At 31.5% G+C, this 17,481-nt stretch overlaps 1 long non-coding RNA gene across 1 annotated transcript; it reads left to right on the forward strand.

The window, feature by feature from the left end:
- The first annotated feature begins 409 nt into the window (after nt 1-409).
- On the forward strand, nt 410-1,042 carry LOC145062270 (uncharacterized). Its single transcript, XR_013687506.1, has 2 exons — nt 410-552; nt 630-1,042. It is a non-coding gene; the product is annotated as an uncharacterized LOC145062270 (long non-coding RNA).
- The last annotated feature ends 16,439 nt before the right edge of the window (nt 1,043-17,481 follow it).

The raw sequence follows: 17,481 nt of genomic DNA on the forward strand, positions 1-17,481 counted from the left end.
AAGTTGTAATAATTTTCCGGTACAAAATAAACCAATGATAAAATTCAATAGCAGATTTAAAAGCAGCAAAGATTTTGCTAATGAGGTGTAATTTCATGATTAAGAATCATGGTTGTAAAGCGGAGACATTTAATTGGTTTGATTAGTGTATGGACCCTAATTGGGTTTATGTACGTGTAATTCATGTTCCTCAAGCAGTTCCTTTGCTTCTTTTTAATATATTTCTTTCTTGTTGTTAAAAAAAAAAAGATAAAATTCAAGCACATTCATGAAAAAAAAAACAAAGTAGTATCCTAATCTTAGCCCCAATCCTAACCACCCAACCACTAAAAGGAGTAGGACATAGCAATAATTTTTTCATTCATAAAACCTTCTATAAATAGAAACGTGTAACACACTAATTTTCATATCCCTCTTCCATATATTTCATTTTGTATAAACACGTGAAAATGGCTCCAAGAGCTTTCCTTCTTCTTACTCTAGCTTTTGTTGTTGTCCTTCTCATTACCTCTAAAATGGCTGCAGCTACGGAGTTGGCTGAAAACACTGATAGTAAATTTTCTCTCTTACGTGTTTTATTTTTAAAAAGCGAATAAATCTTGCAAGTTAATTAACACTTAATGATGCAGGTGAGTATAAGGCCGGTGGACATGGAGAACATAGCATAAGTCGTGGAATTCCAGGGCATGACAAAGGTGGTAAGGATAAATATAATGCTGGACATAAAGGTTGCATGTATGGTTGTTGTACCGGTAGATCTCACCGTGCTATAGGAGGTTGCAAGTGTTGCAAGACGTTTGCGGAGGCAACTGCTTACAAACAAACTCAAAACTAATGGAAACATCGAGAAAGAACCATCTTTTCAGTCATATACTAAAAAGATGTTTCACAATGAAATTATGCATTATGTAGTGCTTATATGTAAAACAAATAATTAGCACAACTTCTTTCGATGGAAGTATGCACTTAATATGTACTGTAAAATAAGAGATTTTTGAACTCTTATGTCCAAAAATATATCGTTTTCAGTGCCTTGTTTTAATTTTTTCGTTTTTTCTTAACATCACAAATTATATATATATATATATATATATATATATATATATATATATATATAAATTCTGTTGAAATTAACAATAAAACTGAGATCTTCTGATTCAACGTCAACCACATATTATATATATATATATATATATATATATATATATATATATATATATATATTCCCTCCGTCCCATAAATACTATCCACTTTTGACTTTTAAAGTATTTATTCATCAAATTTGAGCTTAAATATTTTTATTTGTATTATGTACTACTTGATGAAACTTATTACAATGAATAAACATTCAAAACTCAATCCATTAATATATTTTTCATCAAGTATTATACATCTAAAACAAAAATATTTAAGGTCAAAGTTAAAGGATACAAATTTTAAAAGACAAAAGTGGACAATAAATATGAGACGAGGATCTTCTAACCTAATAAATGAAAATCATTTTTGTCGAATATTATGTTCTCATTAAATTTGACACATGTCGTTTTTTTGAATTTTTTGAATTATCTCTTTTCTACTTGTCATTTTCTTGTATTTTACAATTTTTCTTAAATTTAAAATCCACATTTTATTAAGGGTTATATATGTAAGCTAAATATTTATATTAAATTTCAGAATAAATGTTTTACATTTTTTTCTTTTTCAAATCTCTTAGAATATATTAAATTACTTATTTTATTCACTATATCTTTTGTATTTATGTGAAATTGTTACTTTACAAAATTCATAATTCTTACAACTTTATATTAAATTTTTAGTTTTTAGTAAGCCCATGTATTAAATGAGTCACACACACACACACACACACACATATATATATATATATATATATATATATATATATATATATATATAATATCAAATGAGAACAAAAAAAGATTATGAACTGTAGGAATCATTATTTGTAGCTTATTATTAAGGATATATTTGTCAATTCTAGGTCTTTGTTTTTTTTTTTTGTAAGGTTTTATAGCAATAAGGGAAAAATAGCCATTTTGAGACCTTTAACTATACAACCTAACATTTAGATCAACATTCCAACACTTTTTCATTTACATAAGATTTGTTAGATCTGATACAATCAGTCACTCTCAAACTCTCCCACCATCACAACCTTAACACCACCTCTTGTTGCTGTTAATGTCCGCCCCACCTCCGCTCGCTAGAATCGAAATCGGCACCGATGCCGCTAGTGTCATAGCTCCTTAACTTTTTTTTAATATTCTCCAAGTCTTTCTCTAATCTATTACTCATTAATGAAAGCTTAGACGACAATTTTATTGCGACAACATGTTAAATTTGGCGACACTACCTTCTTCAACGACTTCAACTTCTTCAAAGAAGCTCCTAAACATCACTAATTTTATTTCCCGACCCCTTGTTTAAGAACCTTAGAAGGAACCCTATACCTATAACTTCATTTATGACGCTATCAGATTTGAAGTGCTCTGGTCCAGATCTATAATATCCGGCTATAGATCTACGATCTTCAGCAACAAATCTACGGTTTATGCTTCTAGATTTATGATCTCCGATTTATGCCTCTAACCTATGAATTGTGACAAGATTGATGGACCAGATCTGATGTCGTTGTCAACCCCCATCATTGATGTTGCCTTATTGCTCCGGTGAAACATCGTCAACTCGTCTCCATCTTTTCTCTCCGATCTCAGGTGAAACACCACCTGATCTACATCAAGTATGTCAATTTTTATCTTGAATGTTTTTTTTTTTTTTTTTTTTTTTTTTTTTTTTTTTTTTTTTTTTGCTTTTGTTAAGATGTGAATTCAATGTTTTAATCTCTCTTTTGTTGTTTACGTTTCTTAATGTTAGTTTTAAGTGCTATTAAGTTGTGAATGCATTGTTATTAAGTTGTGAAATCAAGTTTGTTTTCTTATTTATTATGATATATGCATAGAATTATTGTTCATAACTTTGGTTTCTTAGATATTGTGCTGTGAATTGAATTTAGAATGTGTCATAATACTAGTGTTTTCTCAAATAATGTGATTCTTTGTTATTTAAGCCGTGAATTGTGATGTTTTAATTTCTACTAACTATTTAGTCATGCTAATGTTAGTTTTAACTATTATTAATAAGAAAATATAAGGGTTTTTTTTTTTTTTTTTTTGTGAATACATGATTTTTTTTTTCAAGTTTTAAGATGTGGATTTATGATTTATTTTATGTTTTAAGCTATGAATGCATATTTTATATTTATTTTTTTCTACTTAAATGTGTTGTAGATCTTCATGATGCATTTTTTTTTTGTTTTTGATTGTTTTTCTTATGTTAAGATGTGAATTTAATCTTTTAGTCTCTCATTGATGGTTTCTTTTGCTATTCTTAGTTTTAATTGCTATTAAGTTGCAAATCCAAGTTTCTTTTCTTATTTGCATAATCTATGATTAAACATGCTATTGAATAGTTCAATGTATATTGACTTATCTAGGAATTTCATAGAGATTGGAATTGGTAAAGTGCATTATCAACCTAATATAAATTCAGAATTTGAATACGACATCATTCTTCTTATTACAAACTAAAAATTTGGGTTCTAGCCATATATATTTATTTGTGTTAAAGTATTAAGGATTGATACAAATAACTAAAACTTTATCTCTTATTATATATGGCTAGAAATGGTGGTCTCCCTCCTCCTCTTCCACCCGCTCAAAACTCAAATTGCACTCTTGTGTCGATTCTGTCAAAAGACAAGCTTACTAGTCCAAACTACATAGACTTGATGCGAAATTTGAAGATGACACTTAGCTATCAAAATAATAAGCATATTCTTGAAATCCATTTTCTTGAAATTGACACCGAGACTGCAACTATTGAGGAAATTGTTAGACATAAACAACATGTTGATGATGCCAATAAGGTCGCTTGCATAATGATTGCAACCATGACACATGATCTGCAAAAAGTCCTATGAGGTCTATTGGCCCTATGAAATGAACTTGGTTCTTTCTCAAATATTCCACAAGAAAGCAAGACAAGAGCCTTATGTAGTCATCAAATCCATAATGGAATGCAAGCTGAAAGAAAGTGAATTTATGTGTTCTTATGTGTAAAAGGTGCGAAGACACACGAAAAGACTAGAATAGATGAATGTGAATTTTAGACAAGAAGTTGGCCATTTATATTTATTGGATTAGGTGTCTAATCCAATAACTATTTTTGGTATGTACTTGATATGATTATGAACATGGTCCTTTTGGGTTGCCTTCGCTCATGCAACTTGATAGGATGACAAAAGGAGAGAGAGTAGAATTTATTATATGAATAATAAATTGGTACTCAAAATGGTTTTATTAATATATTACAAGATTAACATATTATTTGGAGATCATAAATTAGTATTGATTAGAAATTAATTTGGTGATTAAAAGAGACTGACTAAATTAAGGGGACTGATATTGCAATTAACTGTTAGTTGCTAGTTGGGCTATGGACTCCTAATAGAAGTTTTGGATGAAATCCATGGGAAGCCCATAAGGATTTCGTCTAAGGGGCCTTCTAGAAGGGTTTCATGGATTGCTTAAGGCCTAAGCAAGGAAATTAGGGTTTCTACATTAAAACACTAATAGCCTCAACTATAAATAGACCCTTATACATGAGCATTCGGTACTAATGCTTCTTTAAGTTGCCCTAGTCGAATTCTTCTTCTCTCCTAAGTCATCTTGGTGCAACAATTGGGGCACTAGGCTTTCAAAAGTCAAGATCAAGAAGGATTAAACTTGTTATTGCTACATAACAAGTGAGCTAAAGTTTCTAAACCTAATCATATGCTAAATTTAGTATATGTATGCTAGTCATAGGGTTATTGCTTTGGTATTCAATGTTGTATGTTTAAATTAGAAAACCTAGATCCAAAGCAATTAGGGTTGAATGTACACCATAGGATGTTGTTATGCTTAAAACCCAACAGTGGTTTTAGAGACTAGGTCGTTTTTCTATTGAATAGGCGCAAAAGTGAATTGCAGAAGGATCAAAAAGTCGAAAATTTTGTTGTCTGACTGGCTGACTCGATGAGTCCATGTATGGACTCGACGAGTTCCATACTGGACTCGATGAGTCCTGGATGATGTTGCTGAGATTTTCGATTTTTTGGCCAGTTTTTTATTAGGATAACTACTAAAACTTGTTTTTCTTGCCCCAATTCGATTATTTATGATTGGTATGGATATCCTTATCAAAATTGGTGGATTTTGTTAAATATGGATAATATACGATTATTTTGATTCAAATATTTAAACTAGTAATTTTGAAAAAGTTTTAAATTACACCCCTTTAGGGTTTATAGCTTAAATTTGAAATTAAAAGTTTTAGTTTTTTGAAATTTAAATAGTTAAACCCTAATATTTTGAAAATTTTCAAAATTTGTCCTCAAGTTTTGGAATTTAAAATTTGATGAAAAGGTTTTAATTTTGAGATATTAAATTTTAAAACTCTAGTATTTTGAATAGTTCAAATTACACCCTTGTGGTTTTATTAAATTAATTAAGTGTTTAATTAAAGGGATAATTAATAAATCCATAATTATATGGTTTAAGTTTAATCAAATTAAAAGTCTAACTTATTAATAGATTAAACCACTTAGTATTTTAAAGTATAAAATACACCCTTATACTATATAAAATTAAAAGTCTAATATATTATATATGTATAAGTAAATGTCAGTCTTACAGTTACTAGGCCTCATTCACTAAGCTGGTCTATAAGGGGTGTTTAAGGAAGCGGCCTGTAAAATGACCGCCATTGGGTATCCACTCTTACCCACCACATCCTTAATGGGTAAGATAGGACGTAACCTTCCATTATACGTATAATGAAATATGAAGCTACTAAACACTTTTATAAATTCCCAAATCTTAGTTACTTTAGGAAAAATATGAATTTGGTGCTAATCCATGAAATTGCACATTATACCATGTTGGTTGTTAGTGGAGCGTGTGTGGTTAAACGTCACACTAATATAGGACCAATAAAAGACGACAATGGGTTGCTCCTAGATTATCATAAATCAATGGAGCGTGTGTGGTTAACCGAAACATTGATTAGGTGATATATGTCTTCGAGTGTACAAAAATAATTTGCATGGTTATTCACACCTTGTTTGTGATCCTCGGTATCCTAGTTACAAACTTGAAGGGCATAATCAATATTAAACATGCCATTGAAAACTTAAATGAATCTCAAAAGATCTAGGAGTTTCAATTCATTTAAAACCTAATTTTCATTTTCGTTTTTCATGGTGGAAATTGGTAAATCGTCATTTACATACCTTCAAATATTTTGCAACTGGATTATGACATCTCTCTTTCGAGTTGTAGAATATTGTGTTGGGTCCTAGCCTTAATATTTCATTTGGGTGTTATATTAAGGATTGAATTAACTAACTTGAATATCTCTTGTTTTGTAGATGCCAAATTCTAATAACTATGGTCTTCCTAAATCCTTTGGAAAAGGCTTTCCACATAATGATGATGTTCCACGATTGGATCATGGAAATGGAAATCATACTTCTCTTCCTCCACCCCATCCAATAATTCTCCCTGACCCACGTGTTCGCAGACTTGAAAAGTTCAAGGTCACTCAAGCCCTATTGGCAAGCAAACACGAAGATGGAAAGTCTATATGTGCTCACGTCTTGGAGATGAAGTTGCATATTGACAAGTTTGGAATGTTGGGTGTCGCTGTCTCAAGGAAGTTGGCTATTGACTTGGTTCTTCAATCACTCCCTGACTCATATAGTGAGTTCATTAATGATTACTATATGATGGACCACGACATGACCCTCATTGATATGACTTATTTGCTAATTGCTGCTGAATCAACAATGATTTGGTGCACTAGTAAAGCAAATTTGACTGGTAGATCAACTTCCCAAGCTGCCATGGACATAGGCAATGACATGGATATCCTAGAAATGATTTCTTCTCATAAAGGAAAAGAATTACCTAGTTTTGAAATAGTTCCATGTGCAAATGCCAAAGAGTCTACTTGTTTCTATTTCCATTTGAAGGGACATTGGAAAACAAAGCTGTCCTGACTACCTGAGAGATCTAAGAGATAGTAAAATCAAATTGTATGGTTTTACTTCAGGTAAATCCACAATCTAACTCTATTAAGTTCCTGTTTCTAGAGTCTTAATAAATGATGTGATAAGATTATATTTTGATGTTTTTTAGGATCGAATAAAAGAAAGGAAGCTTAAAGGAAGAGCATGTTGAGTCTGATCGCAGAGAAATGGATTTCGATCGCATGGTTCGATGATCGAATTTTTGAGCTGCTATATAGAAGTTATGATAGATTACTTAGGAATATGTAATAGCATAGTTTTCATTTGATTTTGCGTTGTAAGGACAAGTTTTTCGACAATTCTATAATAAAATAATTTTTTTGACTCATTTATACTTCCTTGTAATGGAACTTGTGAAAATTGATGTTTGTATGTTTTCATTGTTAATAATATTGAAAAGGATGTGATTCTTAGTTATGTTATTTGTGGTAGTGTCAAAATTTACCAAATAAGGAAAGACTCTCATCACCCAAGTTTCAATTGGACATAAACTTGGAATCATGCAGCTGGTATTGTATGAAGAATGAGAACCTTCGTAGTTCGGGAATTAAGACTAATTCCTTTTTCACATATAGATGAGAGTCAAGTGAAGGACTAGAGGATCTAGTATGCATTGTTGTGCACTAGGTCAAGTCCACCACAAAATGATAAGAATATTCATCATGATTTGCTAAAAGTTTAGTAAATATGGTTATGCTTACAAGATTAAGTATACTTCTGAATCGTTTAAACAGGGTTTCAATGTAAAGTAGAACGAATAGGAAGAATCAATTAGGCAGAAAGATAAAAGTTTCTCCAATCTGAAAATAAGGGAAAGTACTTAAGTATCGTGTTTTATGATTAACTTAGTGATTATGAAACTGTGTCACAATTGATCCTTTAAGGACACCTTAGAACATCAGCATGGCTAAGAAGAGGAGTCAGGAATTGTTGAAATCATTAAATCAAAAGGTGAATCATACTTCGTTCCAAGATCGAGTATTAGAGTTAAAATCCAAGATTGTGACTTGAGTGACATAATCTTAAGACGGTTCATAACACTTATCAAATGTGGAATAGAAATGTTCTTACTCTTGCACATTTGAAATTAGTAAGCTATGATGTCTTGGATAAGACAAAGACCAACTAAGACCAATTGTGTGAAGTCTTTGTCTTGATAAGAACCCACACTATCTCTTGAATATTTGTTTGTCGAGGAATGTTTCTTGATAAGAGAATCTTATATGTCAAGAGGTCAGTGGGAGTCTTAAAGTTCTTGAAAAAGATTTCAAGAACTTATCAAGAGTTAACCTATTGTTTATCACTAGGAGACAACTTGAGGTTTATAACCTGTCGTGTTAATGTATTCTTGTTTTTGTGCCATTCCAGTTGAGTTAACTATGCATGTGATTTCTATAAGTTCTCATTTGAATGCATAACAACAGAAGCACCTTAATCATTGAAAGTTCATTGATCTGTATGGGTGAGCTGCTCAACTACTTGGAATACATGGTAGACCCTTGTGCTGCCAGATGGCAGGAAATTAAGATTGGACAAGTTTAGTCCATATGAGTTTGGATTTGTCACAATCATTTTCTTGTGATGACGGTTATGACAGATTCACATGTATATGAATGCATACACCATAAAATTTAACTGGTAAGGTTTCTCTCCATTTCATGAAAATGATTGTGAGAAAACGCTTTCACTAAGAAGATTTTAAGGAGATAGTGATTGTGTAAATTGTATTCTCAAATTCGATTATGATTACATCATCCCTCTTCATAGTTCGAATTGTGAGATTTGACATAGTCTGAACATTTGGGACTTATTGATACAAGTTATGAAATAGTTTGGACACACATATGAGCCTTCTAATAAAAGGTGTATGAGCTTAGATAAATTCTTATCAAAGCATCATGTATCAGAAATATGAACTTTGGTAAGAAAGTCAATAAGTATTGACTTCTAGAAGTCCAACTATTTTCTAAAGTACATGTCAAAGCTAGTGGGAGCACAAGTGTTATGCTGGTTAAGATATAATTATCATGTTAGTGAGAGCATAATTATTATGTTGCGATTTAGGATTATTAATTATAGAAAACAAAAAGTTTCAATTTGCAAAGTTGCAGAGGTTGAAAAGTTGTTTGCTATAATTAAGGGAGAGGAACTTATACTTCATTTCAAATCTAAAAGCTTAGATCGAGAAATTTTAATCAAAGTTTAGTCAAAGGACATATGTGAATGTTATGTTGAAAAGGTTCAACATAAGGAAATTCTATATATGGCATATTATAGCAAGAGACTGGTAAAGTATCACGTCTTTATGTAGGACATTATGAATCGTATCCCATACGCTTCAGGTATAGGATCGATTACATATGCTGTAATATTTGACCGTTCGGTCTATTCAAAAGGCCTAGGGCGTTAAGAGGGAAAAGGAAAAGAATCGGATATGACTAAAGTAAGTTAAACAACTGTCAAGTACAATCTAAGGTTCGCCAAGGATTGATCACTTGTGGGCAGTTGGAAGTATAGTAATGGATGGACCATATTGACACTATTATGAATAGATAGGATTCTATTTAGAATGTCTTGTCATATGGAAAATATGGAAATGTTTCCATAATGGGAGTTGGATATTAAGAATCTATATAGATTAAAAACTTTTATGCAAGAAGGATGTTCAAAGGAATGTATTTTGAATGTGAGACTTCACATATATGGAGTTTGTCTTGTAACAATATCTAATAGAACAATTGGTAATATAATTGGCAAAGTCTTGGTGACTTTGGTAATGTGACATTACAAAAGGATCATTACATAAAATGTTAGAATCTAACATATTCTAATAGTGGCAAGAATTTGGTATTCTTACACTTATGATAAGGATTGCGAATTGTGAAATGAGCATCATTGGAAACGTGTTCAATTGATCTATTTCACAAAGTAAGGACCATAGATAACATAGTGTGCATTCTTGGAGCATGGGATGACTATTGTTTTAATTCAAGTATTATGTTGATTATCCGAAACATCATATAATGAATAATGTGTAATCAATATGGTGATTAAATAAAAGGGGTTTTATTTATACTCAAAAGTTTTGAGGCCATATTCGATTCGATTATTTTTGTGTTTCACTTTGCATTTTTTGACTTCGAGAATAACTAGTTTATTCCAACATCCACAGTCAATCATACTTTGGAAGTAGGTAATGAGGTAAGACTGTCATGAATCCGAACGTAGATTGTCTAAAGCGTTCAGACATAACAAAAGTCTGCTGCAGTGTTCACGAGTGCTCCTGAAATAAGATTTGAGTATTGGATTAAACCCACACTCACGTGAATCACTTCATGGATTTTATCCCGGGTGATTGTGTGACGATAATATCTTATATTCTTGAAACACAGAGATATAGTTGTTTACAAGTCAGTTGCACTTTGATAATATGTAAATGCATCAGTAACTTGATGCTATAAAATGTATTGTTGTGTGTGATTTGATGAGTAATAGTACAAGCACATGAGTCAAAGTTTATTTGTTCTTTTTACCTAATGTGGGATAAAAGTGATATCTGTGGGCCCTTCAATGATTTAGTGATGAAAACCCTAAGCGCTTGGCCAAGCCTAGAATAGGTTGATGTGTTCAATGGAAATCTATTGTCAGTCGTTTTAAATCGGAAATAGGGAAACAACACATAGACTGAGAGAATGATTATAATCCATGTATCATGTCTATACGATATCTAGAATGGATGAATATATGATCCCTTATCTAAAGGACGCATTGCTGATAAGATCAGAGTTCGACAACGGTGTTTGAAAGCTACGATTGCTAATTAGATTTCGAAGTCGTACTTGCAATAATAGTTATTAGACTTATCCAAGTGGGAGAGTATTGGATTCGGTGTCTAAGCCCATAACTATTTTTAGTATGTACTTGATTTGATTATGAGCATGTTCCTTTTGGGTTGCCTTCACTCATTTAACTTAATAGGATGACAAAAGGAGAGAGAGTAGAATTTATTATATGAATAATAAATTGGTACTAAAAATGGTTTTATCAATATATTACAAGATTACTATATTATTTGGAAACCATAAACTAGTACTGATCAGAAATTAATTTGGAATTAATTTGGTGATCAAATGAGATTGATTAAATTAAGGGGATTGATATTGCAATTAACTATTAGTTGCTAGTTGGGCTATGGACTCCTAATAGAAGAGATTAGACGAAATCTATGCAAAGCCCATAAGGATTTCGTCCAAGGGGCCTTCTAGAAGGGTTCCATGGATTGCTTAAGGCCTAAGTAAGGAAATTAGGGTTTCCACCTAAAACCCTAATAGCCTTAACTATAAATCGACCCTTATACATGAGAATTCGGTACTAATGCTTCTTTAAGTTGCCCTAGCTGAATTCTTCTTCTCTCCTAAGTCATCTTGTTGCATTGGGTGTTTGTGACTCCATTAGAGGTGAAATACTTGGGGCACTAGGCTTTCAGAAGTCAAGATCAAGATGGATTAAACTTGTTATATGCTAGTTCTAGGGTTATTGCTTTGGTATTCAATGTTGTATGTTCAAATTAGAAAAACCTAGATCCAAAGCAATTAGGGTTGCATGTATACCATAGGATGTTGTTATGCTTAAAACCCAACAATATGATCCTCAACTCCTTACCAATTAGTTATGATATGTTTATCATATCTTATCCTTTGAATAACACATAAATGACATTCCTTGAGCTATATAGTCTGTTGCAAACTGCTAAAGCTTGATTGGAGATCTTATTCCAAATGTATTGAAACTACCCCTTTCCTAGCCATTCAATAAGGAAAGGGGAAGAAAAGAAAGGCTTTATCCCAACCCAAATGGAAAGGGAATGCCCATATTGGAGAGTCTATTGGTGGGTCAAAGGGAAAAGTAAAATTTGATGCTCCTCTTGTCGGTGATCCGAAAGAGCTCGTGTGCTTTCACTATGGACAGAAGGGACATTGAAAGAGAAGTTTTCCAAAGTACTTAAAGAAGTGAGAAATGAAAAGAGCGAGTTTTTTTGTCTCTACATTTGGTATGTACTCTATAGAAGTCAATAACACTAAAATTTCAAATTCTTCGATCCTTGATATAGGATGCCGTTTCCATATTTGTTTTAATATGTAAGGACTAAGGGAAAGTGTAACACCTATTTTTCATAGCAGGTATTACTATTTAAAAATGGAAATGAATTAGTGAAGAAAGTGTGGAAATTATAAAAGAATGCAAGAAAATCGCAAAGTAGATTTCTATATTGTGTAAAATTTGATAAGATTGAAATGACTAAGTAAAAGGTTTATAGACTCGAAATATGATCACTAAGATTCTAAAAAGATCCAAGGATGACATCTCTTTAATGCAGTAGCAATTGTAATGATCTAAATAAATCACAATACCACGTTGTATGAATAGTTTAACTAAAAGGGTAATTTGGCCATTTTTGAGAAATTCATGAGATAATGAAGATTTAATCTTGTGAAATTGTAAAAATATGTGAGAGTACATTGTGAGATGATTTATAATGTTGGTTAAGTGATTTTAGTCACTTAATTGTGTATTTGAGCAAAAAGGGCAAAGTGGGACACGTTGGTATTTTGAGCCTTTTCATGTCTTAATTGATTAAGTTTTGTATAAATTAAGGAAAAAGTAATTAGATAGAGATGTATGTCTTTTTAATACTTCACATGGATATAAAGATCATTGAAAACAGGTTTGAAATGAAGAAGTGATGACTGTTTGAAGTTGGAATAAAAAATAGCGAAAGCTGAAATCTGTGAAATACAGTAACCATGACATGGTAAAAAGATTGAAAAGGAGTGGTGGTACTACCAGAACATATACTTAATATGTTAAGCTTCTTTTCTCGAACTTATTTCACATGATTTGAACAAGTGATTTGCTTTGGTGATTTTGAAGGTATGAAGTGATCTGGCGAAGGCGCGAATCAAGGGAAACAAGTTGTAATCTCTAGAATCACATAAAGGTATTAATTTCCTCTTTGATTAAGCCTTTGATCTTTAATGGAAAATGTTCAATTCGGGTTAGTAACTCAAAATAACTTTTGAATATTTTGATTATGATGTTATTGTAAGTTTTTGGAAGGTAATTACAAGCTTTATTGTATGTTTTCATGGTTGAATTCATGAAATATGATAGTAAGGGTTATAAATCCTAAATTGTGAAAATGATAAACTTGTGAAATTAAGTATAGTACTTGATGAATTAAGTCATATGTAAGATTAATTCATGGTGCTTAATCAGTTTCTTGACAAGAAATTTTCAAGCTAGTATTTGTGGGATAAAATGTGATTTTTGTAGAATTGGAATGTTATTAAGTTCCTAACGGATTAAGATTAATTTTAGGAACTTTATATGCTATGTTAATAGGTAATTGGAAAGAAATTGATCAAGCTGATCAAATTGAGATTTGAAGCTAAAAGTGGTAGTTAGTCTTCACTAACTAAACAAGTGTTTAACCACACTTATTTTTAGATATATGTTATTTTGATGTTTGTTTATCATTGTACTAATTTAAATTATGGATAAATAAAAATATTATGATTATTGGATTAGAACCTGTAAAGTTGGGAATGGTTGATAGTTATAGTGACAAATCTAGTTGAATATTATAGTTGGTTATTGCTATGTGGAAATATTAGTCGGTTGAACTAAATTATAATATGTAGCTTATATAATTAATGTAGTTACATTGAATGTGAGTAGTGGAATGTTGTTATAGCCATTTATTTCTTTGAGTAATGGATAATTTATAAAATGAAGTATTATTGTATAATGTATACAAATAACATGATTAGTGACATTGTATGTCTATTGCAGAGAAAGATATTGGTTCATCATTAATGTACATATATGTGTTAGACTAAAATTGTTTTGTTAGCCGTAGGCCAATATGATTAGGTTGTATATCATTGTTGGAATTTTAGAAAGAACAATATTTTATCGTAAGTCTATAAGACATAAATTAATAGTAGTTTAAGTTATTATAATGCCATTATTCGAATAATACAAGTTAATGGTGGACATAGTATCTATAACCCTAAATTTATAGAGTGTTTACAAAGGATTAGTGGTACGCTTGGTGCTATAATAACCACTGTGTTGGAATCGGTTATTAGTGGCATATATGCTTAGTTTTTTAATTACCATTGTATTATCTTGGATGTAGGTATTGGTTGTAATAGTATGCTTAGTGTTGGAAATACTTCTAAATGGAATAATGTTAGTCATGATAGTCTTAGTGACAATATTATCTTAAACTAATATTCGTGGTGGTCTTGGTGACTATAACACCACTACGTTAGGATTGGTCGTTCTTGGTGGTCTTGGTGAATGTAACACTGTGGTAATTGTATATGTTATTCATTGTGGTTTTGGTGATGGTAACACCATTTTATTGGTAATTGTTATTTGTGGTTGTCTGGATGAGTGTAACACTACAAAGTTATGAGAATGCATAAATGTTTGTAAGTTTTAAATTAGTACATTGCATAGTATGTATACTCTTGAGAAAGGATTATGTAAAATTGATAGTAGCTTGTGTGGCTATAATCCTACTATGGATAGTTAACAGTAAGAACAGTAGCTTAGAAAGTTGTAAATATGATAATTGGAGGATAGTATACTAACACTTAATTCAAGTGCATGTTGGTTGACTAAAATGAATTGATGATATGTATTTTGTTGGGTATATATTTATATAGATTTGATGATGCAAAAGATATTCATTATAGTCATAGTTTTACTGCTCATTGTAAACCGTTAGTCTTTTCTAAACAAATGTAAATAATACAACTTAAACAAGCTGATCTGTCGGAGTTTGTTTATTTAGTTAATTTGAAAATATGTTTATGTTTCAGAAGACTATCCCCTAATGATATGAATTGAAAACATATTTGGCCAAAATGGAGTTATCAACATTTAAATCAACTGATGGAACTATCAACATGAAAGGCACTAAAAGCATTATCAGCATGAAGAGTCCAATTCAATGATGACCTGATCCACTAGTACTGATGATTGATCAGTATGTATACGTTGAAGTTGTTATATACTGCTGATATGATATATTGAATAGCCAACGCGCGGATGGTCATATACTATTTGCTGAAGCTGAAACTACTTGAAATGAAGTTGAAGCTAATCATTAGATGACTACCTGATGCTGATGCGCTGATCAACAAATGACATGATAGTGTTGACACCTTAATTTGGAGCAGATCAAAATTACTTGTTGAAGAAGTATTCTAGAGATCTTATCTAACATGTTCTTTATTTACTAAATCTACATTTATCTTTGTAGATTCAATCCCTACAAATTAGGGTTTTTAATTAATCAGGATATCTGGAGAATCTGTAGAAATATTATCTCCTATCTTTTTGAATCATTATGCTTAAATGAAAACCTAACAAATGAAATTGGTTTTTATTTGTTGAATACGTGTGTTATTATTCAATGTTTTTATTAGATTCATACACGAGTGGTAGGGTTTGGGACCCTTAATTGTTATCAAAGCAGTTTAGAACATCTATTCTAGGATTTGTAAGTAAAAGGTTCAGATATCATCTCTAAAACTCAAAAAATCTAAAGGAGAAGAACATGAAATCTTTATACAATCACATAAATATGAAGAATATTACAAAATTACAGAAGAGTGAGTATGGCATTTTCACCTATCTTCGGTACTTTCTAACCAAATTAGGTTTGCTCAGTCCTTCTAATATCTCTTAGACGAGAGTCCAATTTTTAAGTGGAAGGATCAACAAAGATACACATGTTTTTTTTGAAAAAGAAAACAATAAAAGTACGATAAATAAAAGTGTGATCGATACAAGCCCTTTATCATGTTTTCCGGAACTGTTGTATGATCCAAAGGCACCCTTATCTCTTTTTGTTCATGGTTGAACTAATTTCAAAAACAAAGTCATCAATTAGAAAAAAGAACATATAGAACACCTGCAAAGGAAATTGTTTGAAAAGGAGAAAGAGATATATATTAGATCTAAAGGAGATGTTTGAAGAAAAGGATCTTCAGAATAATTTTTTTTCATATATTAGTGTTCAAACAGAAGAAATGTTTTGTGAAAAATTTTCCTCAAGGAACCTTAGTTTTCACCCTGATTAGCATCACATCAACTCTTACACTAACAAGCCTCAAGATGTTAAGCTTCATGTTGAGAAACCATAAGCTGCTCATACTAGGAAATCTCGATCTGGAAGTTTTCAAAATGCCAAGAAAGCTTCACATACAAAAATGTTCTATCAGATGCCATTACTATTATCAAACGAACCACTACCTTAGTTTCATCTCACACTAGAATGACTTCACTTAACACTGTAGTGAAAGTCAGCACTGCCACTTCAACACGCACTTTCAAGACATCACATACAGCCAATTTGGTTCACGCAACAACTTCATCTCACCATATGAAGACGACTCCAGGTCCATCTTTGAACATCAAAATACCTTTTTCTAGTAAACTTTCATGATGTATGTCCATGGTTTAAAACTTCTTACTTCAGGGAAAAACAAACGAAGAATAGGAAATAGAGACAAAAATCAAAGATAACTTAGGTTCCAATAAAAAGATTTTATGAACCCACAAAGATAAAGAAAGTGTAGGTTCCCAAGAATACATTTGCTAACCCTGAAACAAAGCCAAGCAAAGGAGTTAGAAAGAAGCATCGTAATCTAAAGTCTCTTCAGAATAAGGGGAGAACTTAGAATCTTGTAGCTGATGGTTTTCTTTCTGATCAGAAATATTCAACAGTGAGGTATGTTCCAAAATCTAATCGCAAAAGGGTTCCTAAACGTTCTTGTTAATTCTGAAGTAATGAGAGAGACTCTGAAATCCTCAACGTTTATATTTAACTGTATCCCTCATTAAGAAAAAGCGTAAAAAGGTGTTTATATTGCTTTATATTATTATTTTTTATCCTAAAAGATTTTTGGAGGTTTTGGTTTATAAAGCTTTTTCAGAAGTCGTGACAATTTATTTAGTCAAGGATGTGATAGTATGGTTCTCTGCATCTATGTGTCTCTATCACCTTAGAATGCAACAAGAAGAAAAGAGTCGTTTATTGTTCAAAAGAATAGGTGCTGATAAGTTCTTGAGGAATCATGTGACAACCACCAATGTGGGTTATGTCTTTATGTATTGATTTAAAGAATAGATTTTTCAGCTATAGGTACAAAATCGGTCTTAAAAGAAGGAACAAAAGCTTCCAAACGTACAAGATGTGAGTATGGGAGTTTCTATCAAAGTAAGAGATGATGTTGACAATTCTCTTATAGTTTCTA

The sequence above is a fragment of the Lactuca serriola genome, chromosome 7 (genome assembly GCF_051521515.1).
Source record: "Lactuca serriola cultivar US96UC23 chromosome 7, Lser_US96UC23_V15, whole genome shotgun sequence".
Taxonomy (NCBI): Eukaryota; Viridiplantae; Streptophyta; class Magnoliopsida; order Asterales; family Asteraceae; genus Lactuca; species Lactuca serriola.